Below are 27,648 nucleotides of genomic sequence, written 5' to 3' on the forward strand. Positions count from 1 at the left end.
AATTGACTGCTTTTCATCCCAACTTTCACTGATTCGCGTATTGAACTCGCAGATGGTACTTCTTACAACTGGACTCGGAGCATTACTTGAGTACCGTTTGGCCAACAGCATCTCGGATCGTTCTCAGCGAGATATTTTTAATTTTCTCCCCATAATTAGAATCCTTAATACCTCTTGTTTTGGCTAATTGGAGAATTAACAGCTGTTTTAAACTTTTCCTTCTCCTCTTTTCCTCCGTCTCCTCTCCAGCTTTTCCTTAATTGAAATCACTGCTTCCCCCCCTCCCGCGTTATCAGTTTCCAAGTAAATTGCGAGTTGATTAAATTTTGAAGTTTTTTCAGAGCGTGTCTGTAAACGCGATACTCGCTAGACTTTGAGTGATGCTCAGATGCGCATTTTTTATTCTTTCTTCAGCTCGTAAGCGGAGTTGGGGGGGTGCTCGCGGGGTATTAGAGTCGTGTTGACTGTTGTTAGACGTCGGTTGTTTAGTATTATTGCCAGACATCGGCACATAATCCAACCGTGAATAATGAAATTCCAATTACGGGCGAAACTCTAATTGAGCTGCCAGAGCGGGAGCGCAAAGCCTGTCACATGTGAGGGACCTGGAGAGGCTCAGAGTACGAGGGGGGGGGAAAGAGACAGACGTGTCACGTGAACAGAGCTGTCTGTCGTTTTCCTAGTCGTTCAATGGTGCTGTGTGTTGGCCACCGCTGCCTCCACTAGACAAAGAAACAATTAATTATCCTTTCGGCTCTCGCCACGAGGGGGAGGCTCGATTGTGTGCGACACGGGGTCGTGCTAGGGCTGCGATATTGTCCAGTCCGGGCACTGCCGGGCTCGCAATTAAAGCTTACAATAACAACTTTTCTAGGGTATCCCTTCCTCCTTGTGGAGGACGCACAAATGTGTGCAGGCTGCAGTTTCTGGACTGCTAGAAAGGGAAGGAAGGAAGGCGCATGACGGGCTTCACTGCTCGCGCACGGACACACACACACATACAGAGCGAAAGCTCACTTTCGTAAACAACTACTCCTTGGAAATGGATGAGTTCTTTGTGGGGACACCGTACAGAAAACACCCACGTTATAGATATGCACCACCAAACACGAATGCACGCCATCAGTCATCATTAAATAATAAATTTTGTTTATATTCTGGGACAGCCACATAAGGCCATTTGCCAATATTGCACGGTCGTGTACTGCCAACTGATCACTCGCCCACAATGGGAAGTCCCTTTCAAAGATAATCAAAATATCTTTTGTCGGGTCATCCCAGAAGATTTTGACCTCTCCAAACAGCAGGGGATTCAATTAAAATGACCGATTTGGTTTCAGTAAGATTTCCGTTTCTCGAGTGAATCGTTTGCATATTGTAATTCAGCTCAAACCCCAATAAGTGATAACTACTGCGCAGATAAGTGCGCATGTAATAAGGGGGAGAGTCTTAGCCTTTACAATTGCAACTGGTGGATGTCCAGCTGTATTCTGGATAGTTTGGTTATGCAGTTGGGTAGTCAATAACACGATATATTACTGTAAGCCAGTCGGTGTAGAAATCTGGGTTCGACTCCAGTCGACGTCCAGAGGATTTTCTGAAGTCTTCTTGATCTCGGGGATGTTTCTTACTCTGGTTAGGGGCGTTTGATTACGCACCTATTGTCTTTACAGTTCTGTCTGTCTGCCCGTCTGCATGTATCAAAGGAACTTCCAGCGATCGGATTTTCATAAAACTTTATGGTTGGGCCTTTTAAAAATATTTGTCCAAGCCATGCCATAACAACTTCCAGCGAATGGATTTTCGTGACATTTTCTATTTCGGTCTGCTTTGAATAATTTGTCGAGCCATCTCACATCTCATTGACATCCGACCAAATACAAATTCGGAATTATTACTACTGTTCTTCACATTGGTTATCCATAGATCTTATACTGTAGCTGAAGCAATGGATATTGTTTGCTGCCATGAGCTGGCTGGAGGAATAAATGAGCAATGTGGCGGATCCGCAGTAACGAAATTCGTCAGAGGGTACCATGACTCATACGGAAATAGCCGATAGCGATTTAAGGGTGAGTCATGATTTGCACAACCTGTGGCATGTATTCCAAGGTTTGGAATTGGATAATCCTAATCCGACCTATTGGATAATCCTAGCCCATTTGTTAGACAAATACAGAACCATGTTGAAGAAATGCCACGAGTTGGGTCACAATGTCTATGTGTCTGCAATTCTGCCCAGGCACGATTGGATGATTATATGCTGAAAGCCTCGTGGATTAACTCAAGACTTGAAGGACTCTGCAAGGTTTTCGGGGAGACATTTCTATCAGCTTGGCCCGCATTTCTGGGTAGAAGAAATCTATTTTGTAGAGATGGGATACAGTTAAACAAAGGTTGTGCAAGAGTTTTTGCCAGTATTATTGAGGATACCTTAAAGGTTCAGGGAATCTGTTGTGACAGAAAGATGATTTTTTTTTTGATTCTTTGAAATTTCTATAGCAACCACAAAAATTGTTTTCCATCTGACAAGTATTTTTTTTTTTTTTTTTTTTTGCAGCGCTGAACGAAGTGAAGCGCCACAATGGATAAAGTGGAATGCAGATCAGTGATTCGGTTCCTCTTTCTTCAAGGGAAAACAACCCATAAACAGAGATCATATCCACGAAAGTATGGTCGCTGTTTATGGAGAAGACTGCCCAGATTACAGCGTTGTTGCCTATTGGTATAAACAATTCAAATGTGGATGAACCTCAGTGCATGAAGAAGAAATCCCAGAACGTCCACCACCTGCTGTAGCGGAAGAGGGTGTTGCAAAAGATTAAGCATTAATCCTGGAAGATCACCGTTTTAGCATTAAATAACCAGCTGCAAAACTCCAAATTAGCGTAGGATCTGTGGGAGAACATCCATCAACAGTTGCATAGAGTAAAGTGTCTGCTAGATGGGTTCCCTGACTTCTCACACCTCACCAGAAGGAAAGGGCACAATGTGCTCATGAAATGTTGTCGGTGTGCCAGGAAAAACTTTAAATATTGCCTCATTCTGCTTCCCCTGACCTTGCGCCCTTGGATTTCTTCCTCTTTCCTGCCCTGAAGTCCTTTCTTCGTGGAAGATACTTTGCTGTTGATGATGAGGTGATTTCTGATGCCGTGGTTTGGAGGACAGTCAGAGGACTTCAACAGAGGACGAATACAAATCGTTCTTTTTAACCCCCCTCGTATACAGCGTAGAATTAGGAACCCCCGCCCCCTTAAATCTATTATAGGTTTAATAAATTAAATTAAAACTTAGCAGTGATTCTTTTGATATTTTTAAGAGAAACAAATGATCGAAAAATAAAAAAATAAATAAAAAATATACGCAAAAGAATGGTGGACTACTGCTCTGGAATATAAAATCTATTCAGAAAGAGAGAAGAGAAATTTTGTGTTAACCCATCTTAAAGGTGCGTATCATTTAACACTTTGCACTTTAACAGCTGTGCCAGCGACCAAACTTTTCTTATTCGTCTTATCAGGATATAAAATGCTCCTTCCTTTCCTCTAACGTTTCTGCTCTTCTTAACAAGTTTCTCTCCATATGCAAATGATGAAAAATAAGCGAACTGTGCTTGAGCGGGGGATTTGGTTCCATAAAAATAGGAAGAGCAAAAAAAGGTCCTTATCCTGGACCGATAAGTAATTACCTTCCTTTTCGGGTTATTTATGTAGAACTTTGATTCGGCTCTTCGAACAGTAACTTTTTATTTTTATAAGAAAAACCTCTTAAGTGGTCACGCATCGGAGTGATTAGTCCAGAGCGAGACGATGATTTACTGGGAACATATCTGAAGGGTTCTCGAACACGTATCTTAAGGAATGAGGTTATTATCTAAGTGGAATTGAGGTCTTCTCCCCTCTTTCCTAATGAAGCTGCCATTTTGGTACTCGTGACATCGGAAATGTAAGTCTGAACTTCTACGATTGTGAAATGAAGATCAAGAGGGAAGAATTTAGGGGGGGTCAATTCTCTCGTATATTTTGGCACGTTTGAGAGTGTGTGGATGCCATAATCCAGGAACCGTCTGGAAGAAAACTCCAATTTAAGGCTTTAAAGATTGAACACAATCAATGTCTCAACTTGATTTTTCCATCACCTCGTTTGGAATAAAGGGTTCAGTCATGCGCTCTTGTCCCGCTTGGACGGAAATCTGGTATTTAATTAATTAATCAATCGATTTGGTGAGGTTACTTCGATTAGTTCATTAATGAACTGAAGTTAATTAAAGTTTAAATGGGCCGGAAAAGCGGTTAAAAAAGGAAGCGTGTAATGGCGTCTCGCTCACGTGAAGAAGATGACTTCGCTGTCATTTTCAATGTTATTATTCGTGTTTTCTTTTTAGGTGATTCACGTCCAAACCTGCCTACAGAGATGGATAACACCTGGCCGCCTAACCCACTATAACGCAAATGGGTAACACATTTAATGAGGAGTTGATGTGGTATACTGCAGACCATGAAAACATTGGTTGGCATTTCTTAAGATCTAACCTTCCACCCAGAAAAGAAGCGGAATTGGGTGAGACTGATTAAATCGAAAGTGGTTTTCTAAGGACATAGAGACAACCTTAGTACTCGGCGATGGAATGGATTTCCTCTGACCCTAATTGAGGCTAGCACAGTGGCTGCGATCGCTTTTCTTTCAAATCCTGCGAAAAAGGCCTGGGTTCAATTTGCATCTGAGTGCAAGGAACTTGGTAGGCTACTTTTTCTCATCCTGAGTGAGTTAGTCCGTCTCGGGAGAGGTTGCGTGTTTTATTCTACTAGAAACTTTTGGATTTTCATCTAAAAAATACGCAAAACAACTACAGAATACTCTCACCATTTAGAGACCATGATACCACAAATACTAAAACTTTTATTCCCTCGGCACTGATCCTGAGCAGCCCAACTCAATTTCATTCCTCTAATTTCGATTGTATCTTTATTATTATTATTACCTTAGATCCAACTCTTTATCTAGTTTTATTTTTTTTTTTAAATTTCATATGGCTTATCGACGCACTTTGAAATTTTTAGTTTTCTGAGCAGGAGATTGAGTTTCTCGACCCAAATTATATTCGCAACCTTATCCATTTTAGATATACGAGGGGAGTTTGAAGGAATGCTGGAAAGTCATGAAAAGCCAATTTATTTTTCAACATAGTCCTCCCCCCAGTCAACGAACTTTCTGGCTAGATCTACTAGCTTTCGCAACCTGCTCAAATAAAATTCAGAAGATTTTTTACTCAAACCAGTTGTTGCCTGCATCCATCACAACATTGTCACTGTCGAATTTCTGTCCTTTCGAGTATTTTTGAGATGTGGTAAAAAAAAAAAAAAAACAGTCCGATGGAGTCACATTATTGCGTAATGTGACCCAGCCAGCATCACGCAATGTTGGTTTGATCACAAACGCTGTGTGATCCGGGACATTTGTATGATGCAAGATGACTCCTTTGGACAATTTCCTGTTCCTCTTGAACTTCAATTTCTCGGGGAAGCGTCTCAGTAAGTTAGAATAATACTCGTCATTGATAGTGACACCTCGTTCCAGAAAATAAACCATTGTCACACTTTTTGCATCCCAGAAGATGGGTGCCATGACGTTCCCAGTCGACTTCTGCACTCGAAACGTTTTAAGAGGGGAAGTATACGGATGCTTCCACTATTTCAATTGGTCTTTTGTTTCAGAATCCAACACACACTGCCCTTATTTCTGGCCATTTTACAGAGTTCTGTATCATCACACAATACCATAGCGGAGTGGAACTAGCATTCAGCGGCCACTCTGCATAAGATACTCCACATAATGTTTGCTTGCATATCTTCATGAATTTCTTTCTGCGAAATTTCCTTTAAATGAAGGTACTCAATGACTGCATGGTGCTTGATTCTCTCAACAGTCTTCATTTACCTTCCACACTCCAACGTCCTCTGTAAAGAAGAAGAATTTAGTTGAAAATCTGAAATTTTGAGAACGCATGAGGAATTATACCACACATTGGTAACGTCTTTCGCGAAAACTTTTGCGATCTATATTGGACTGAAAACTTTTCAAATCTCCCCCCCCTTTGTAAAAGGACACTTGATTTTTACATGAGGTTTGTCCTGAATGTCCTCGAACGTTGAGAACATGCTAATCGAGCTTCTACGAAGAATCTTCTCTTCCATGTTGGTTGAGTTTCAGACCAGAATTTCTCCTGAAATGAAAAATGATTATTTTATTAAAAAAATTACTGTTAAATAAAGAAACAAGATTATTTAACAAAGAATTATTAAGCTATTCTCCAATTCACTAATTATCTCTCGTTAGACTTGAGCACAGCAATTGAATTTAAGTTTCAATATTTCTGCAAACGTCTCATCTACCACGAATATGAAAGAATTTATAGAATCCGATCAAGAAAATGATTCATGAATCATTTTCTTGGTCGAGTTCTATAAATCCATTCTAAGATGAAAGGCAAGAATGTTCACCATATGCTTGGCGAACAGTGTCTACGAAATCCTTTTATAATCCCTTTACAAATGTTCTCTTGAGCATTTCATACCGTTTTGAAATTCTTCAGGATGGAGAGCGTGGGGCCCTTCTTGTTCAGTTGTTGAAACTGGTTCTTTGACGCCTCTGATAAAATTCTTTTAAGAAGTTTATCTTATAATCATCATTCTTGAGTGGAGCACAAACGGGAAAGAATCAGTTCACGCCAATGAAACGTCGGACCCTTAAGAACTCGAGAGGTTGCTACAGGAATCTGAAGTGTGATTTCCTCCTTCAGTATGGACATTTACTGCTAAAGCAAGGATTAAATTTCCACTTGTGAACACCTCAGACGTTGTGTTGCACACCGAAGATCTAGTGCAGTTTGTTCGTGAAGTACATAAAGAGATGGTGCGCGTCTTCTTAGTAATGCTTGTTTTCGAAAGGAACAAAATAAGTTCAGAAAACGGATAAAAAAATCAATCCATTCTTAGAAGACAAAAGTTTAAAAAAAGATTTTGCACTTAAGGACTTTAAAAATGAGCAGGTTGATCCATACATTCATTCGAAGGGTGTTGGATTGGCAGTGAGTAGTTAATCTCACTATTCGATCTACAAGTAGTGGCCTGAGTAACAGTTGAAGAAAAATACCATTAACTATCTGCCCATCTTCTGGACAGTGAGTGTATGCTAAGGACTAAAAACCGGACTTCTGAAAACTGACTACTTTCGAACAGATTAAAATGCTATTCTCGTGCAGCTAACAAAGTCCACTACTTGTTGTCACTTAATAATGTCCAAGGGGTATTTTTCACAGCTGGATGCCATGGTTGTTGCGCATGTGAAAATTTACCTGCGAAAAATTCATAGTTAGGGAACTCATGGTCTTTGGAACAACCAATTTTTCTTGTCCGCTGTTTCGAATTCAAATAAATTTGAATTCGAAATATTGGATAAGTCATCAAACTTGGAAGTTCCAAGTCATCTTGGAGGTACAAGATATACGTTTAATATTATTACGAAAGTTTCCAGAGGAGGCTAGATTTGTTGCCATAGATCCTCCAGGAAAAGTCAGGGCCCAAAACGTTATGGTAGTATACAGAGAGTACCGAACTCTTTTGTTGATTTGTTTCTACACCATCAAATAGTTCTTGTTTAAAAAATTTCTGTTAATTGTGATTTCTAAATTTTGAGTTGCACATTTGGTGGCCCCATAAAGGTGGGGCCACCTTCCTCAGCCATAGTAAATTTTTCGTTTAGTTTCGTTGGTTCGTTATTTCTCTTAATGTCCAGGGACATCCACTGATATTTGGCTGGGATAACGATGGATTGAAGTACCATCACCTTTTCAGAGACAAGTGCCACTGTCTTTGAAAAGACGGTGTTTGAGGACTCTTTCTTTTTGTGGTATTTGTGCGTTATTGTTTTAGTAGCACTCGTTTTTCAGGGTGTGGGCCTGAGTGTTTTTGGAAGAGGAGTGGTGCGTTCACTCCTCTGGGTTGAGCACACTTCTCGCTTTGGTACATCTTTTGTTTTCCATTCTTATTATCATGCTTATTTACTTTCTCAATTTTGTTTTGATTTAAGGGTGGTTAGGTTCATAGGAGCAGAAGAGTACCTTGCCTTACCTTTAACTCTATCAACAACATTAATTAATTTTCTGTACTCCCTAATTTTCGAAAACAAATTCTGTATTACTGAGAAGCTTCACAAACACTCGGGTTATGCATCATAATTGTATGACAGAATACATAAATTAAAAGAATATAAACATCAATTTTAGTGCATTTAGAGCTGATGTATTACTCCAGGAGTGCACTTAACGCACCCGCGATTAATATTTGAAATAAAACGCGCTTTTACATCACACGATGCATCCAATAACTCATTCTGTGTACGTTTAAGTATTTGACTTATTAGAACGTCCGATTTTAATTTCGTCAGTAAATCTCGTCCCTAAGTTGAAATAAATGTGGGAGGGGGGTATTAAAGTGGTGTACAGTACAAATAATTTGCCGCTGATGCCCCTTTTAGTTCGGAAAGCGGACAGTAGTAAGATGCACGAGCGTCGGCATCATTTGTCAAAACCGCCTTCCAATGCATACAATTTAAATATTCTGGAAGAGGAGTGGTAACTAGAGAGAGAGAGAGAGAGAGAATGAGCCATTAATTACTGGAGTTGTAAAAATTATAAGTACTTAAAAATACGTGGAAAGTGTCTAAAATTCCGAAAACTCCTTTCTTTTTCCTCAAAGACAACACAACAACTGTAATTTACTTAAAAAGAGCGCACGACTGACTTAATAGGACAGACACTTGGTAACAAAACACCCCCAAGGGAGAAAACGATTGCTGGGAAAGATTGATGACTTAGGCCCAAATAACGAAAGAGCTTGAATAAATAATGTAGAGAGGACGAAGAGTGCAGTGGAAAAATGAAAAAGAAGCTGCTGCTGAGTAGTGAGAAGGGAGGAGGAATTCGAAGTAATGCCCCTCTCGTTTTAATAGAGATCTCTAAAGATGAATAAACAAGCTTAACTGGCAAAGTAGCCCGGAATTTGGTTAAGTAATTTCTGATTTTTTTCCTCCTTCGACAAAGAGACTGTCGTTGTCATAGAAACGAAAAATGGGATCTTTTATGCATTAAGATCCGAAACTTAACTTTGAATATCATTTCTTTGCATTCTACCAAAGGCAGATTGAGCAGAGAAGTCCCTCGAGCAGAAATGTCAACAATCTGGCAGATTGGTTGATCCCAAGAAAATAATGGAACAAAACAAATGAACTGTAGAGGAGGAGGAGGAGGTCAGGAGAAATCGCTTCGAAGCATTGCAGAGTTTGACGCAGTTATTAAAATAGTTGCATCAGCCAAGAAGCCACCGGGGCAGGCAGCCTCGAAGGAGAGCTCTGACGGTTGGTGGCAAAAGGGACTGGATGACGTGTTGTGTATCGATTTGTTTCGACCACCTCCACGTGATGCACCATCAATTAATAATAGATAGTTGCAGAGAGGATAATCGCCTCACGTTGCGAGTAAGCGCTGTGCGTGCTCACTTTTTGAAATTGTTTACCTCCCACTTCTTCATTCAACTCGTTAATGGGCCTTCGATTTTTCGTTTTTCTTCTCCCCAAACGTTTTCTTTAAGTAAGGAACAGAAGATCGAAATTTCCTTGTGTTTGCCATTATCTTCCCGCTTCTTGTCCCCGAGGTATTAAAATAGCTTTAATGCGATTTAATGTACCACTTACTGCATTTGGCCCAGTTACAGTTGACGGCAGCAGCAGAGTAAAGTAAAGATGAATTCAGGGAAGTTCAATTGAAAAGCAGTTATACTTTAAAAACAGGATTTTATTTATTAATTGGTATTTTTACCGCTTTAGCATATATAAGTAAAGCGGGCCTCTTCACCATGTCTGTCCGTCCGTCCGCATGTAATAGAAGGGCTACCAGCAGGCGCATTTTCACGAAATTGAAATTAGAAAGATTTGTCCAGCCTTTACAAATTTCTATCTGGAAATTATTATGTTTTTTCTATACAATTTGTAAGTGCAGTTGTGGGAGACCACAGGTGGCACCTTACCCTATACAATTTGTATCTAAAAAAAAAAAAAAAGTCAGCTTAAATGTAGTTTTAATCCACTGTTGTTAGCTTTAGACAGTCCGTGCATGCTTTACGTGTTTGATTATGCAAGACTCATGAAAGGGCAATAGGAGAAGAGTAATAAATGTTCAAGTATATGTGAGAACAGTAATAAATTTCAGTTTAATTTCAACTGTAATTGAAATAGAATGCGCCTGAAATGTAACGTACTGCGTCCGTTACCTAACTTATAATTAAAGTATGTTATCGGATGTTTAGACGTTACTTAATAAGAAAAAGTTCAACTGATGTCGCATTTCAGTTTCCTTGGTCCCTGGAAAACTTTGAAGATCAATCATAGCCTCCTTCTCCCGACGTCTACATATAAATGAAAGTATATTTCGCGTAATACTGTGGAACGAAAAGCACTTTACCCTATAAAAATACCCTTATGGAGGATATTTCCCCATAACTACTCTCTCTGATGGAGTCGTTGCAATGGGGAAAAGTTCTATAGCGACTGGTATAAAACTGGGGTAAGAGAAGATAAAGTTCAGAGGGTAGGTGCATCTTCTCGAGAATTAATTAGATTGTAGATAAATTGCAGTCCATTTTTCTGCCAACATACCTGACCTGTATATTCTTTGCTAAATTTTTGATGTGGTGATCAACAGACTGCCATAATCGTGGTTGGAGATTAAAAAATTGTTCATCAAGCTAGATGGCATTGTTAGTCTTAGTGCTGTGGAAAAATCTTTTCATGATTCCTAGGAACCACAAATGCACAAGGCTAGGTTAAGATAGTTGAGATCTGCAGCTGAGAGGACCTCTGTGCAGGAGTGAATGTAATGAAAAGGAGTGATAATGGAGCATCATAGAATCTCAAGCACCCACTCCACGGATCTTAGTTCCATTGAGCATCTACGAAATAAACTGGAATTTGTCTCGCAGATGCCAACGGAACTCCTGCCTATGGCATTTCTACTGACCACCAATTCTTGGAGTGACGTGGAGCATGATTCGCACCATGGAGCATCTTACCAGAGAATGATGGCCATGAACTGAGAGACCATCATCTCTTAGTTCATAGACTTAATAAAATGGACAACGGTGTGTGCAGTAGAACTCAATCCATTCAAAGCAAAATAACTGAAAATAAAACAGAAAAGCGTTTTTTAAATAGAAAATAGATTCAAATTAAGCATTACTACATTCGTTCTTTAAATTCGATTGCGCACAATTTTTTCTTTCTTTTCCAACTGGACTGTGCCTTCGCTTTTGTTCTCTGGCGTGCGTGACTTGTGAGTCACTAAATTTAAACGTATAATTCTGTACAGCAGTTTCGTATTTGTCCTATTAATTTTGCTTCGCATTACTGCGCTCCTTCCTCTTTATTTCTTCTTCCATCCTTCGGGGGAAATCTGCTAATATTTGCTCTTTAAAAGAATCCCTTTCATAAATCTTTTCCATAAAAAGCGATGGGTTTAGCACCAGAGGGCAATACTTTCGATCTCTCTTCTTTGCAATTATTCTTTAACCTAATCCTTACTGAGAAGAACCACGAAGGCGTTGTATTAAAGACGCATCTGTGGCAAAATGAAAAGAAACCGCCATTTATTTTCGCAAGCGTTTCTTTGTGACGTTATTAGCTGTTCTCGATGCTTGACCGATGCATCTTGGGATATTCATACGAGATTTCTTTCCTTATTTCTCATTCGGTTAATGCAGTGTTTTATCGACCATATCCACTGCGCTCATTCGAGCCAGAGAGAGGGAAGACAGAGGGGAAAAAACGATTTGTTCGGAATGGGTGGCATTGTTTATAATGCGATTTATCCAACCGGGTTGTGTAACAGAACGCGGTGAGCGGGTGTGGTGGAAAAATCGTTTAACTACATTTGGAAAGTAGCGCGCAACAGCACGCGTGAAAAAAAAGAAAAGGAGAATCACCAATTAAATATTTACAGATTAAATAGAAGAGATAATGGCGTGGCAACCTAAGGAATATCAGAACTGAAAGATACCCTCACGGGGAGCATGTGGATATAATCACTGTCCTTCATCATCGAGTGCAAATGGCACGAGTTCCAATTCCATCGATGACAGGAATGTACGGGGCTGAGTTAGTCGGTCTTAGGCGATGGTTGTATGAAAACTGCCGGAAAGCAGGAATTCAAAAGATTTCTAAGAAGTACACTGAGTGGACAGAAATCGTGGGATACCTAACTAGTAACGCGTAGGTGCACCTTTCGCGCTGATAAGGACAGTACATAGCGAGGCATTGAGTCCACTAGTTCACGAAAGAGTTCCACAAGTATTTCCATTCATACTTGCTGCACCGTTGTCCATAATTCCGTCGCATTCCTGGGTGGAGGATCCAAAGCTCGAACCGACCTTTCCACAGCATCCCAAAGATACTCCACAGGGTTCATGTTCGGTGAATGGAGAGGCCAGTCCATGGAGGTAAAATCTGCGGAATGAACCTCGAACCATGTTCTAGTCACCAGAGCTCTGTGGGGTGGCACATTGTCCTGCTGGAAGAGTCTATTGTCCTGTGGGTGCAAGATGACAATGAAGGGATGCAGATGGTCTACAAGGATGGACACGTAACCTGGGCTGTTCAGATATGCATTTAAATGTACCAGAGGTCCCAACTTGTGCCAGTTGAACACGTCCCAGACCATTACCACCGTCCACTTGCCTGAACAGTTCCTTGTTCATCTGACGAGTGCATAGCTTCGTGCGGTTTCCGCCAGATACGCACCCTCCCGTCCGGTCGAAATAACTGGAAACAGGACTCATCGGACCAGGAGATCTGTCTCCATTCATCCAAGGTCCGATGTTCTTTTGCCCAATTGAGACGTACAGTCCTGTGTCGTGTGTCAGCAATGGGAGGGTCGGCGGCTCCCATAACCTATTGCGGCTAATGATCACCTGATGATCTTGAAGTCGGCGGTGATTTGTGCCACTGTCTCTCTCCGGTTGGCTGAAACAAAACGGCCACAGTGCTGTCCACAATGAGATGTTATGGCATAGCCCCGATACACTCTTGATACTGTCGAACGTGGATAGTGCAATTTCTGGACCACCTCCGCAATAGAGTGACCTATGAGTCGGGCACCCACTATCATCCCTCTTTCAAAGTCGGTTAACTCACGACGTTTATCCGTACTGACATCGAATTACCATCTACGTGAATCAATGATGCTGTGTATCTAGATACCTGTCAAGCGGAGGGTTCGTCCACTAGCGAAAGGGGTGACAGCGTCGCGTTGCCCAGGAACCAGGTATCCCATGAATTCTGTCCTTTCAGATTATTCTGGGGCCCTTAATGAATAAGAATAAGCGTGATACAGCAATAATTAAATCAAACACTATCACATTTTTATGATTTTCGGACCCTAGAATATGTCCTAGAATTCTTTGCATATATTTTTGTGCCAAGAATTCTGGGATGTATTCGTGAAACACCCTATGTATATGAGTGCATGTGCTCAATACTTTTGAAAGTTACTGTATGTATGTATGTGTATATAAAATAGAGATTTTACTGTTATGACTTCCTTCTTCAAAGAAGCACGCAATTATTGCAAGAGAATCGTGAAGCATAACTTTACTCACATCTCTCTCTCTCCTGTTGTAACCATTTTGTGAACTGCACCAAATTGTGTATAACAGGAACCTTCTGTTCTTCTCAGTGGTTGTTAACCTTCGTCTTTCAAGCACTCTCACATAATTGCAGTTAACAAAAGAGGAAGTTTCAACTGATTTCATTAATTTCTGTCCAAGGTACGCGTCTTCGTGTTCAAATCTTCGAAACTAATTTTGAAGTTTCTCAGTGCCTTCATCCTTTTATCCACAGTCACCAAAGCCGTTTTCTTCATAAAATTTCGTTCTCTTATCTCACCCCTTCATACATTCATTCAATCCCCTTTATTTAATCTCGATGAAAGTAAACTTTACTCGCATCTCATTTCACCAAACAAATTCCTAATGTTTGGATACATTATATTCTGTTCATCCCGATGTTCTCCTCTTTAAACCTTACAATAATGGTAGATGTTTCTCTTTGTTGAATCTGCTCGAACAGCTACTAACTTCAATTATTTTAAATTATAGAGGGATCTCCTTTAGTCTCATCTGTTTACACTATATCAACGTTCTGTCGTTGGTGTTTGTTTGCCAACATTGAGTAGAGACTTCGCTGATGATGATGACTGAAACTCTACAAAGTTATCAATTCATCTACTGGTGGAAAGTGAAAATTGTGAGAGTTCAGTTCACGTCATTGAAAAGGCCATTTAATAAAATACCATCTAGATTTTATCACCTCCCTAATTTTGGCAAGCAATAGACAATGGGAATTTTCAATAAAGAAAAAGAAGCTCCTCGAAGAATTCCATCCAAGCGTGAAAGATTCCTGGCTGCAGCAAACGTGCTGAACCAGCACATCGAGGCATGCACACTGAAAGTCGGAGTGCTCTTTTTCAGCTGCGTGGAGCTGGATGTTGTACACAAACTTAATCGGGAAGGAGGGGGGAAGAAGTATTGACTTGAGCAAAACAGAAAGGAAAAACAAATTAATACTTTTTTTAAATAAAACAGATTTCAAACATTAGCCTTCAGAAAATGGTGTAACTGTTTTTGAAAATTTGAAAAGTAAAAAAAGGGACTAATTTTCAAACAGACGCAGATGATGGAAAATTGCGCAATAAAAATATTTTTAAAATGCTCACAGTACACCTACCATCTCGAATAAAATTGGTGATGGTCAACTGAATCTCTCTGCATGGATTGATTTGGAATGGGTAAGAACAGCTTTTAGAAATTACGCCTATTAATCCAAAACTCATAGATTTTGTAACTTTTTATGGATTCTGTTTATCTTTTTCTTGAAGATCTGAAAGGTTGAAAACATTTGCAAACCATCATCGATCCGGTTATTAGATTACAATGCTTCTTGTTGTTTTTGATAATCATGTGCTATTTAAAGTCTAAGTCTGCTGACGCTACAAAGGTGAGCCAGTCAGAAATGGTCCCAGGTTGGGGATAAGGGGGCCACAGCCCCTTATTATTCAAAGATTTCATGTACTAAATGGACTCCGGATTTGCTTTAGCCCGCTTTTAGAATATCCTGGACAGCCCTGGTGACAGTGGTTAACGACAAGAATAAGGTACATCAACAAGGTCTATATAAACTAGGCAGATGGACAATATAATGGTGGTTGAGATTTAACGCTCATAACATACTATTGTGGTAGCATCAATCTCGAGGTACTGGAGAAGATACAGGTACAGATTGGCATGAAGTTCTCTGAGTAGCGCAAACGAGTTACTAGAACAGCTCATAGGACATATGGAACATATTTATCAGGTATGAAAATAAAAAGAATCGCATAGCTAAACCTGTGCAATTCCACCTCCATTACATGCTGATTTGATGTGTTTCATCCAGTTGTAGTACAATTATCTTTTCATTTTTAGGTACTTAAACATTTGTCCTTTCTTCTGGTATAAGTCTATATCATTATACCATGACATTACACATAAGATTTACAATGCGTTACAATGGCCTCAGATCCGACCTTCTCTTCAACACTATGTGAAAAGACCTCGATTATATTTCCATCGAAATGGGAGAAACCTTATAGGATTTTTGTTCCAATCGTGGTCCAGTCTATTTCAAGTTAGAGTTGCATCAAATTACAAGATAAACCAATCAAATATTGCAGTACACAGTTAACAGATACACTGACTCCTCATAGCCTTAGTTGCCATTGTTCAGAAACAAGCACGCTGTTCGTGTACTTCCTTAAACTAATCTTAAGATTTTAAATGGGGAATGGATAACGCAGTCTAATGATTAGACAGTTGATCCACACCACTTGAGGTGCTACAGATACCACGGAAAACAATGATTGAATTCATCCAAACAGATATGCAGTTAGTAGCTGTTCTGCTGACCCAGAGTAGTGCTACATGAGAGATAAGGGTTTCTTTATTATTATTTAAACCCTAAATGGTAACTTTTTTTCTCTTTTAAATCCTTCTGGGAAAGGATTCTCTGAAGAACCCGAGTTTTTGAAAGAGGAAACGAAAAATGCAGGCGTCTGTCCGAGATTGACAGACTAGCCCTGAAATTGTCAAATAAATTTCAGAACCCCCTCTGGGTGAATAACTAGGATGGAAATAATCCTATTTGGCAACTGAAATTTCAACAGTGCCATATTCTGATGCGCGAGGACAAGTTCCCCTGTAAAAGAGGGCGTCGATGTTCTCGAGACACTATTATTAATAACGGGTAATGTCCCGAGTTATTGATTTGTGAAATGTTTTGATGTTGACATTTCTGTCCATGTATAGGAAGGGGTGTGGGACATCCGCGCTATAATTACACCGTAGCTGGTCATCAAGTGTCTAATCGATAGCTGTACCACCAACTGGCAAGACGGCATCCCCACTGCTGCGCGAGAGGAGAAGAATTGGTGGCAAAGTTCACGGCTAAATCAATAGTGAAGCCTTAAGAAACAAAGGAAGTGTAATGTCACTTTGGATTTCCTGGGAGTCTGTCGCCTTTAACAAGCTTTATGATGATGAATAGCCCTTGGAGAGGTTGTGAAAAGCTCGTGCAGTAAGCTAGTCACAAACTTCTCTTCTCACCTGGCACTCCATCACTGTCGTAGGTATCCTCAAGGTGTTCCCCCGAGAAATAAAACGCTACGACCAGCAACGCCAAAAATCAAAAATGCTCGATTACGTCACACATTCTTCGTTTTCCATCGGCTCGCAGTCCTCTACTTCCAAGGAATTACGTAAAAATGTGTTGGGAAAGAAACAAATGAGTTATTACAAAATGCATTTGGTGGAGTGCCTGTGTTGCCTAAAATTAAGCATTACGACTTTATAAAGACAGAATATTGGAATAATCCCGATCATATCTTCTGTTACTAGCATTGAATCCACATTAAGTTGCTCAATGAACATGCATTTCATTCTGTTTATAAAAGTATCCATCTTCCAAATATCCGCTCGAGAAGGAATTTAGTTTTAAGGAAACAATAATCACAATATGACTGCAGTCAAGATGCAACGATACCAACTATGAACAGCTCAGATGGACTGCTTATAGGTCCTCCATGGCAGTATAGCAGGGTCGCCAGGTTGTAAATCGATTCAAGCCAAATGTTTAGTGTATAGCAGGGAATTCAGGTGGAGTACTTTGTTTTCATCTACCATCTTGTTTGAAGATGGCAGCCACTGCAATTTTAGGCACCATCTTGAATGACATTGCTGGAAATCAACAGCTTGGCCACTCAAATGGATGGTGACACTTATCCTTTTAATAAATAATTTTCTTTTGAGATGTGCTAGTCATTTGAAAATTCATTTGAACATGGTTGCGAGTATTTCTACTCCTAAGACCTCGTTCCACTTCGGCTACAGGTAGTCACCACATCGATTCAGATCTGTCACTAAAGGGAGGTGAATTCACTTTCGTGTTCCCTGGTAGTTCTCTACATTTCTGGCCTTGTGACACGCGCATTATCCTGTTGGAAGAACCCATTTCCATTGGACGAACTGCAGCCATGAAAGAATGTAACTGGTCAGTATGTGGAGGAGAGAGACTATCAGATTCAGTGAGGAATGGGAAGTATTATTTTGTGCAGGGAGTGTAATTTACATAGGGGAGCAGGTGGATTTAATAGGAATTACTTTCGCTGTGAAGCTGGCAAATGGCCTTGATGACAGGTGGAGTGCTACTGGTATATTTACTGGGGTATTAGGTATTAGGTAGGTATTAGGTATGTTCGGGGTCTGACGGCACCTGGGATTTCTCCCACCTCCGCGTATGTTCTCTGTATCGGACAAGCCAGAGATTTAAAAGTGTGTGGGATATGTACTGTGTAGTTTGTTGTGCCCATTGTTCATCCGGCCTGTTAGCCGCCGGGCCCCTAGTGAGACCCGACGTTACCAATACCCGCCACGGGGAGGCCGGCCGGGTGTTACCAATATTTGTACTCTGGCTGGTCTTGCCACTTACTTTCCTGGGATTTCAGTGGCTAGGACCAAAAAAAAAAAAAAATAATAAAAAATAAATAAATAAATAAATAAATAAATAAAAAAAATAATAAAAAAAATAAATAAATAAATAATAATAATAAATAAATCGAGGTTGATATTAGTGATACTTAACAAGTTAGTATTAATAGTATGCGACGTGGGGCTGTGCGGTCAAAGTGAGTTTTAAAAACGAAATAGGTTCGGGCAAGAATTTTGATGTTCTCTTTTGATTTTGACATGTAGGGCTAAACGCTGTGCAAGACAAAAGTTTGGGGGGAGGATGAAGACAGGGGGGAAGAAATTGGAAATAAGGGGCCGACAGAGTAGATGGCCCCTGTAGGTGGTGAGGCATGCCCGTGCCCCACCAGAGTGAGAAAATTGGGGAGGCAAGCCTCTCCTTCCCAGGAGTTTGAAAAAAAAAAAAAAAAAAAAAAAGATCCGCTCAAGAGAGTGCGGATTTGGGTCGCCAATAGGCTGTTCCGGCGGGAGAGTGCCACCGGATGTCGTCTCCATCAGTTTGCAGGCCCTAAAAAGCTGGCCATTGAGTCTCATCTAGGTGGGACACTAATAGGGGGTTAAATCTGAGATGTCATCCTTCCAGACTGCATGTGGTTTGGGGCCTATTTTCTGGTCATTATCTTGGGGTCATAATCAAGTCTACTGGTTGTCATTATGGGGTTTTATCCCTTCCGTGATGTTTGCTAGTCCTTACACTACCTTTTGTCATTTTGTAGTGGGTCTAAGCTGCAAGGTCTTGGGGCACTTTGTTCTGATGTCACGACTATTTAAAGGTTTTTTCGCTTCCATTGGCGGTAATCATGACTCTTGTAGTTAGACAATCTATTATCACTTGTCTTTCCCAGTGCATTTTGTAGTCAGTCCAAGGTCTTTATAGTTGGCTCCTCTATGTCGTCTCGCTGCTATTTGCAGGTTTGCCGTTAAGGTCTTCTGTATATGGCGGTTAGTGTTTGGCGCCTGGTAAATAATCCCTGGGCAAAATCAGTTAAGGCTAAATATTCTTCTTGCGTATCTAGTAGATGTGACTCGAGATCCCTCGGTAGATAGTGAACTCTAGTTATTAGTCTGCATCTAAGGTCTTCGTATTGGACACACTCAAACATAATGTGCACCCAGCTTTCTTGTTCCCCGCAAGTACAACGTGGATCCTCCACTATTCCCAATGCTGTAAGCTTTGCATTGAAAGCCCCGTGACCCGTAAGGAGGTAGGTCGTGTAAAGTCCGGGTTGCAGCCAGGTTGGAAGAATGGGGTATACTCTGTCTACGTCCGGGATGAACTTTTTGGTGATGTTCCCTTTTGTTGTGTTTGTCCAGCGGTCTTGCCAGGTTTCTTTTAGGTATGTCTGCAGCCTGTTCTTTTCAGCCTTGTGGGTTGCATTGTTATCCACTGTGTAGTCTTGGTGGGTGCAAGGCATTCCTTTGGTTATATAATAGGCTATTCCAGTACGTATGATGTCCAGATCAAGGGGAAGGGCTCCGGCCAAGACCTGTAGGGCAACAGTGCTAGTGGTGCTACAGGCGCTGGTAATGGTTAACAGGATAGTTCTATGGATTGAGTCGATTATGCGTCTATTTACGGCGGTTGATGCCTTGTGATACCAAACCGCAGAGGCGTATGTTATAGCTGGTAGGAATGTCGTTTTATAATATAAGGAGAGCACGCGACGTTTAAGTCCCCAGTCACGACGGACCACACGTGCTAACAGTGCAGAGTACTTCCTTATCTTTGTTCTTAAATGTATGAGATGCTGCTTGAAGGAAAGATTACAATCTAATATCACCCCCAGGTACTTAAGCTGGCTTTGGAGTTTCACTGTGGTGTTGTTCACCTTTATTTGAGGCGGCCTGTGCAGGTCAAGGGAGCCTTTCAGTAAGATTGAGGATGTCTTAGTTGGTGAGATTTTTAGGCAGTGTAAGATGGTCCAGTCCTGTAGTATCCTGATGGCATGGTTTGCTTTTACCTCCAACTGGGTTCTACTGTCGGCAGCAATTTTCAAGATTAAGTCGTCGGCAAAAGCTTGGGTTTGGACGTCACCAAGGTCCATGGCCAGGAACTCATCCAAGACAATGTTCCACAACAGCGGCCCCAGGACAGAACCCTGGGGGCAACCCCTGCAGACACGGCGGTTTACCCTACCATAGGGTGCCACGACATTGATACTCCTGTCGGTAAGGTAAGACTTGATAGTGAGATACAGATTGCAGGGAATGTTGGCCCTCCTTAGCCTTGCCAGGACACTTGGCCACAAATGGTGTCGAAAGCCCCGGCAAAATCTATGGAGATGATTAGGTAGTATTTACTGTTGCAACTGGCCACACCGTGCAGCAGATGTCTAAGTGCCTCTACTGTCGAAGACTCAGGCTTAAAGCCGAACTGGGTAGACATGTGCAGTTCAGCACTCTTGTAATGTGTGTCAATTCGGGTATATAGCATTCTCTCAAATAGTTTGCTGATCACTGGTAGCAAAGCTATCGGTCTGTAAGTGGTTGGCTGTTGTGGAGGCTTCGTGGGTGTTTTTGGGATCAGCTTCAGTCCCGCAGTCTTCCAGTTTCTTGGGAAGATGCCTTGATGCAAACAGTTGTTAAACAGATTTAGGAGGAGTTCGGGGGTCAGATCCGTTACTTTTTTGACAATTTCCGGTTCTAGATAGTCGAGGCCAGGGCACTTATTATTTCTTAAGTGATTTGCTGCGGATTTGATGTCATCTAAGGTGAACGGTGGTTCACGGGAGTCAGTGCTGTATATGTCATTTTCTTGGCATATTCTATGCTGTTCAGGTGAAGTAGGCATGGCAGTCTCTGGGAAAATAGTGCCCAGAATATTTGTGATTGACTGTTGCCATGTGGTGGTTTGGCTCCCCTGTGGTGTCAATGTGGTAGAAATAACTTCCCCCCTGGGGAGTTTGTTTGTGATTATCCTATAGACTACCCCCCATGGCTCATTATTTCCTGTTATGCCTGCCAAGTTTTCCCAGGCTCTTTGTTTGCTCTTGTTTATCGCATCCGTATATCTGTTTCTTGCTTCTCTATAGCGCTCCTTTAGTATCTGGACCTCCGCAGCAGGCCATGTGCGTCTTGCCCGTTGGAAGAGTTTTCTTCTTCTCATGGTCTCCCTTCTGAGTTGCTGGATCTCGTGAGTCCACCACGGGACTGCTCCCGGTTTGGGATTTCTCCTCTTCATTGATGCTTCACTCGCAGCAAATATTATTTCCGTTACCCTCTTTTGATTCTCGTCTGGATCCCCATTCTGGTTTGTTGTTTCCAGGTGTTGGGCTGCAGCGGGCATTAAAACCTCTCTGAACCTTTCCCAGTTCGCCCAGCGGATGGCGAAGCGATTTAGTGTTTGTTTAGGTATCAGTAGCCTGTTTAATAATCTTCTGATTTGGCAGGTAATCACCCTGTGGTCGGAAGTCGTCCACGAGTCTCTGACGATCCAATCATCAACGTAACCTGCAAGGTTTCCCGTGGACAACGTGACATCAATAGTCGCCTCCCACAGGGTATTACAAAATGTTGGCATCTGGTGTGGTCTGTTCAGGATAGTGAACCGGGAGTTGGAGAGAAAGTCCTCTAAAATCTGTCCATTTCTGGTACCTCTCCTGTCAGGGGTCAGACTATACCAGGCTGGTGAGCGGCAGTTTACATCTGCCCCAATTATGATCCTTTGATCAGGGAGCATGTCGGTCAAGGCCTGCAAGTACCTGGTGATGGGTGCGATGTCCTCGCCCGGCCTGCTGTAAAGGGCCACAGCATAGATTTGGCCCAATGGCGTTAAGATGTGGGCACACGCCGCCCAGGGTGCACAAAGCTGTGTCACTTTAGTCACAGTATAATTGGGATTGCGCACCACAACCGCAGCCCAAGGGGTGTCACTCTCATCATGGACTATTTTGTATGCAGCCGGATATCCACACACTCGTTTTGAGTGGGTATATGGTTCCTGTAGTAGTAAGACGTCAGCTGCTTCTTCGTCTGCTATGACCCTAAGTTGCTGGGCCACTGCTCTAGCTCTCTGTGCGTTAGGCTGTATTATTGAAATTTTGGATCTGTTGTACTCTTTAGGGCGTCTCTCCATAGTCAGTTCGTGACTGGTATAACCCTTTTACTTTAAGATAAACTGGACAGTTCGGGTGTCTAATAGAATGCGAATGGTCCATTTTCCCTGCCTTGCAGTTTGTACAGATTGGATCTTGCTCCTTGTTTGGACATGTTTTATATTCATGTCCCCTGCCAGAGCAGTGACCGCAGGTTGATTCTGTTTGTGTACAGGTATGAGTTGTGTGGCCGTATTTACAACACCGGAAGCATTTCGGGACTGCCACATGCTCCCGGAATCGGTGGGATCCCCATTCAATGTAGATTCTCTCTTGTTTCTTTAATTGCTGCCAGACAGTCGGGGCCAGCTCTAGAACCCAGTTTCTGTTTGGTCCTGCCCTATATCTGGTGGAGTACCTAGGCTGCACCAGGGTTCGCTGTTCCTGTAGTTGCTGGGGCGTCGGTCTCAGATTTCTGCTTATTATCTCTGTGGCTAACTGTTCTGGGGTTAGGTCTTTGTCAATGTCAAAGACAATGATAGCAGGTCCTCTCTTTTTTGGCAATTCTGCAGTCAAACCCAAGGTGGCAATTTTTGGGTTTTTCATTATCGTCTGTATGTCTTCATTTCCCTCCGTTTCAATAACGAGTCCTACATTCCTCGTTTTCCGGATGGACTTTATCTTAGTAGCTTTGAGGTCATCCCTTAGTTCCTTCATCACAGTTGTCTTTATTTCTTCACTAGTTCTCTTTTCCTGGGGGCCATCTGTGGCCACAGGTCTAAGCACAACCAAATTGGGTGTCATCAAGAGAGGTTGCTTCCTTTTTGGGGGGCCAGCACTGAGTTTGTTTTCCCTGATTTTGGTTACTCCTCAGCGTTTCAGCATATGTGGGCGTACGTTGTTGCATTTTATTTGTCCCACATTCTTTATAGGCCTGCAGCCTCGCGGTGACCTTTTCATTTTCAACATATGTCTTGAAAAGGATAGTCTCCATCTTGTTAAAGATTGTGACGATCTGCGACCTCACAAGGGTGGTTATTCTGTTATTCGGTTCTTTAAATATTGACTCCAGTGCTGTTTTGAGTGCCAGTGACTTTTCATAGACAGTGCCCACCGGTAGGGAGGGATCTATGGGGGGAGTTTCCTGCTGCTCTTCGTTGTTTGTTTCTTCGTTTGCATTGACATTTTCCTGAGTGTCCTTATTCTCAGTTTGGGAGCGTGTTCCCCGCTCTATTTTCGCTGTTAACAGCTTTTTGTTTTTACGCTTGCTTTGTGTTTGGGGGGTCCCTGGACAGGCGTCTTCTGTGTTCTGCTGTTGTTCTGGGGGGGGTTATCTCGTCGTCCTGCCCTTTTGGCTCAGTTTCTTTCAGTTTGTGATTTTTTCTATCCATATCAGCAAAGGTTCCGGATAATCGGACGTGCGGATTATGGGGGTTGTCAATCTTTATATCAATTTGTGGCTGTAATATGCTGGTGAACAATACCCGCTACACGCATATAGGGCAAAAGATTAGCAATCAATAATCTACCAATTTTCCCAATAAGTCCTACTGAATCCGCCAGGGTGCGGGAGCACGGAAGAAAAGTTGTAGCTCGCCCATGCAATGACTATTGGTAGGGAGGAACGGAGGTAGGGGGATAACTTGAAGACGCATTTACTTCACTATGTTGTTTACAAGGTCATAGAGTGAAGGAGCACATTCCTACGCTATAGTAGCACACAGGGGGGGAACTAATCCCCAGTCTAAGAATGTGATTCAGGCGTGGTGACCGTATGTTGTCACGTGGTCACTCTCTCCAATTCTAAGCCAATGGCGCTTTTAACGGCAGACCCATTGTCGTTAGCGTTGGATAAATAACGCAAACAGAATCTCACTTCTATCCAAAGAAAGTTAAAACAAAACTCACCAACGTGTTCCAGTTCCTTAATGGCTTTGATCTAACACAAATCCAGAGTTTGGCGCTAACTTTAAACTAGTAAACCAGGTCACAATTTACGGAGCTGTCACACACACGTGCACGCTTGGAAGCGGTCATTTCTATCCTCTCTTTACTGCCGGTGTCTGGAGTATCTTCCGAGTTCGGTAGCCATTGTCAGTAAGTTCCTCTTGTCTGGAATTCTGCTAGGATATGGATGGAACTCGCAGGCTGGTCATGTCCGAGTAGGTTCCTAGTTCTGGTGAGCCATCAGACTTCGTCACCGCTTGAATACACGTTCTGCGAATTCGTTGAATGCTTCAAAATTTTCCTTTATTTACTGGGGTGTACAACAGGCAGGGAAGGGATTTGTTTGCGTTGATTATTCGTCTGGAGTATTATATTTGTGCTTAGTAACAGGACAATGCTTTCGCCAATTGTCACTCGTTTGGAGAAGTCTAAGTTCAAATTCCTTACTGAAGAAATTCTTAAAGATCTTTTCAATCAGCTAATTGTGGCTTCGATTAAGGAGGGCTTTCATTCGTGAATTATTACGAGTTTTCTACTCCTCGTGTTTCCACACATACACACACATTCATTGGTTTTGTCCCATAATGGCTAAATATGGAGATTCATGCAACACGCCCCTGTAAATGTCCCTTTTCTGCACAACTGTACTGCTCTCCGCTGAGGATATAACTGATTCATACGCATGAATCAGTTATAGCCTCAGTGAGATCCTGTTCAGCTCTCTCAAGAGCCAGTATTCAATACTAAGGAAAGCTTTCAGGTTGCTCGGTGGGGCAGAGGACCAAATCTGTGAAGCATACAGTGAGATGGGAAGTATACATTTCAAGATTACTTTTTAACAAGATCTGTGTTTCTAATGCCAATTAACTCCTGTTTGGCAGCCCAGGGAGCTGCATATGTTTTAGCTTTGATGTAATCAAAGTGCTCGGAGAATGTTAGTCCCTCATCCCATTTTAGGCCAAGGTCTATGTGCGATTTAACCTTTGGAACTTCGCATCCGCTTACCAGCATAGAGATATTGTTCCTTCTCTTTTTCTTTGTAAATGTCTTCTGGGCGGATTTGCTTGGGTTTAATCGTAGTCCAATACAGTCGCGGTAATGTCCAGTTCATTTATTGTGTTATTGGCTCGTTGATTTGTTCGCTTAACTTGTTTTAGATCTTTAGATTTGACGAAGAATTTCAGGTCATCAGCATATGCAATGAAGTTGTCTTTACGGGATGCAAAAATGGTTCCAGAGCTGCGGTAAATAAAAGTGAGGAGGGAATGCTTCCCTGTGGAACTCCTTGTGAAATGAAGTAATGGGCAATAAAATCGTCATTACAGATTATGAGGCGTCTTTCCTTCAATGCTACATAAACTCTTCAGGAGATTGCCTTGTATTTTGAAGTAGAAAGATAAAATTTGTTTCACAGCCGTTATCGAGATATTGTCAAAAGCTGCGGATATGTCAAGGAAGATAATATCGAGCTGTTCCTTATTGTTGAGAGCTTTCTGCATCCAGAAAAGGATCTCAAGGAGATTTGTGATGGTTGATCTTCCAGATAAGACGGAGTGTCGGTACAGAGGACGATGCCCGAAGCAGTGTTGGGTGAGGGCTGAGAGAAGGGTCTTCTCAAAAATTTTCAAGATGGTGCAACTTATGGCTATGGGGCTATAGTCTTTGCGTTTTTTGGTTTCTTTATTTTGGGAATGGGCCTGACTATGTAGCTGTTCCATACACAGGGGGAGAGTACCTTTTTGAGTGATTTCATTGAAGGTGTGATGCGACACCTCAATAATGTAAGGGCTTCTGATTTTTGCCATGAAAAGAGGGAAGTTATCAGGACCAACAGTTGCTTTATTAGGAAGTTCATTTATAGCTTTAATGAGGTTTTCTTTGGTAATTGTGATGATTGTTAGAGGTGCCTTTCTTAGTAAGTTTGAATTGAATTCTTTTTCTTCGATTCGGTGAAGGAGGTCAGTTATTCTCTTCCTGTTTTCTTCGGTTGCTAATTGGTGGGTTGCAGGAAGTTGTCCAAATGTCTTGGACCATTCGGTAAAGACCTCGGCAGTCATGAGACCCTTTTCTCTATTATCACCAACGATCCTTTTTCCATGTTTGAGCTTTGAAAATACAGCTGCGTAATGTGCTTGTCTTTTCAGCTTTATGAAGTGAGCACTCTCTTTTTTGTACAGAATGTAGTCATTAGGATATCCTGTCTTCAGCCACTTCCTGTAAAATATTTGCTTTTTACGAAAGACCTTTTTTATCTGTGGATTAAACCAGTTTTTGCATTTCTCGGTTATCTCGGTTAACATCGAGGATCATAAGATCCTCGATGTTCCTTCATAGGCAATTTTTATGAGCTCTTTGCATTATTCGTTACAATTGTTCGCCATACAATGCAAGAAATAAATATTTCATAATGGACTTACTGGAGAGAACACACGCATCCACATGCACTGAGCCAAATCACGATGATCACCCCCTATCTCCACGAGTGGACGCATCCCACAGCATCTAGTAATGACGTCATTGATGGGCGCAGCATATATAGTGAGGGTACGGTAGTGCCTGTAATTTCTTCAGTACGAAACCCCTGCAACGGGAAAAGGGAAGGATCCGACATGGCTTGAACCGTGACTCTGCTTTTACATCTGTCATGGAACTTCAATTAGTTATTACCACTGACATTAATGAGGCTGAGAGGAAACGCTGTTGACACCTATTACTTCAAATAATGGCAGGATCATTGGTCTGTAGGCATTTTTATCTCCAAATTCATTCTTCACATTTCTTTTCTTTTGCAGCGTTCTGCAAAAGAAACGTTTTGCAGCATTTCTGTCCGTTTTAGAGAGTCATATAAAACGGACAATGCAACGCAGTGCACCACGGCGGAGTTGAAGTAATGTTGCAACCCTACATAAACCATTATACACGCGTCTACCTCATCATTGCTCCTGATCAAGTTTTCCCTACATGGTGTGTATCCAAATGGCACGGGACTCTTTCAATAGGACACAGCTCTCTGTCATAAGACCCGCATTGCGCAGGAATAATTCAAGGATCATATCCAAGCATTTTGTGTGGTCCCTTGGCCGCCAAATTCCCACGACATCAGCCTCTTCGAACATTTGTGCGATGCGGTGGAACGCTGCATTCGCAGTCCATGCCAGTGCCTCGCTCTGTTGCCGAACTCTTGAATTTACTTCTGTCCAGCTGATCCAGGATAGCTGATAACACCTTTCGCGATCTGGTGGAGTCGATGCCATACCGGGTACAAGCAGCTATCATGGCGAAAGGCAGGTCAACACACTATTAGGGAGGCGGTCATAACGTGTTGACTCACAAGTGTATTCTTGCTATCCTCGCCTGAGTTCGAATACTTCAACCGCGACGTGAAAAGGCCCATAACAGTTCATCGCGTTAATGACGGGATTTGAATCCAGAGACCTTTTCCATTGTGCTGTCTGCGCGGGTAGCACAGTGGTATTGTCACCGTCCTCCCCACACCGGGTGGTAAA

This window comes from Mastigoproctus giganteus, chromosome 12 (assembly GCF_048544385.1).
Source record: "Mastigoproctus giganteus isolate SK-2022 chromosome 12, ASM4854438v1, whole genome shotgun sequence".
NCBI classification, from domain to species: Eukaryota; Metazoa; Arthropoda; class Arachnida; order Uropygi; family Thelyphonidae; genus Mastigoproctus; species Mastigoproctus giganteus.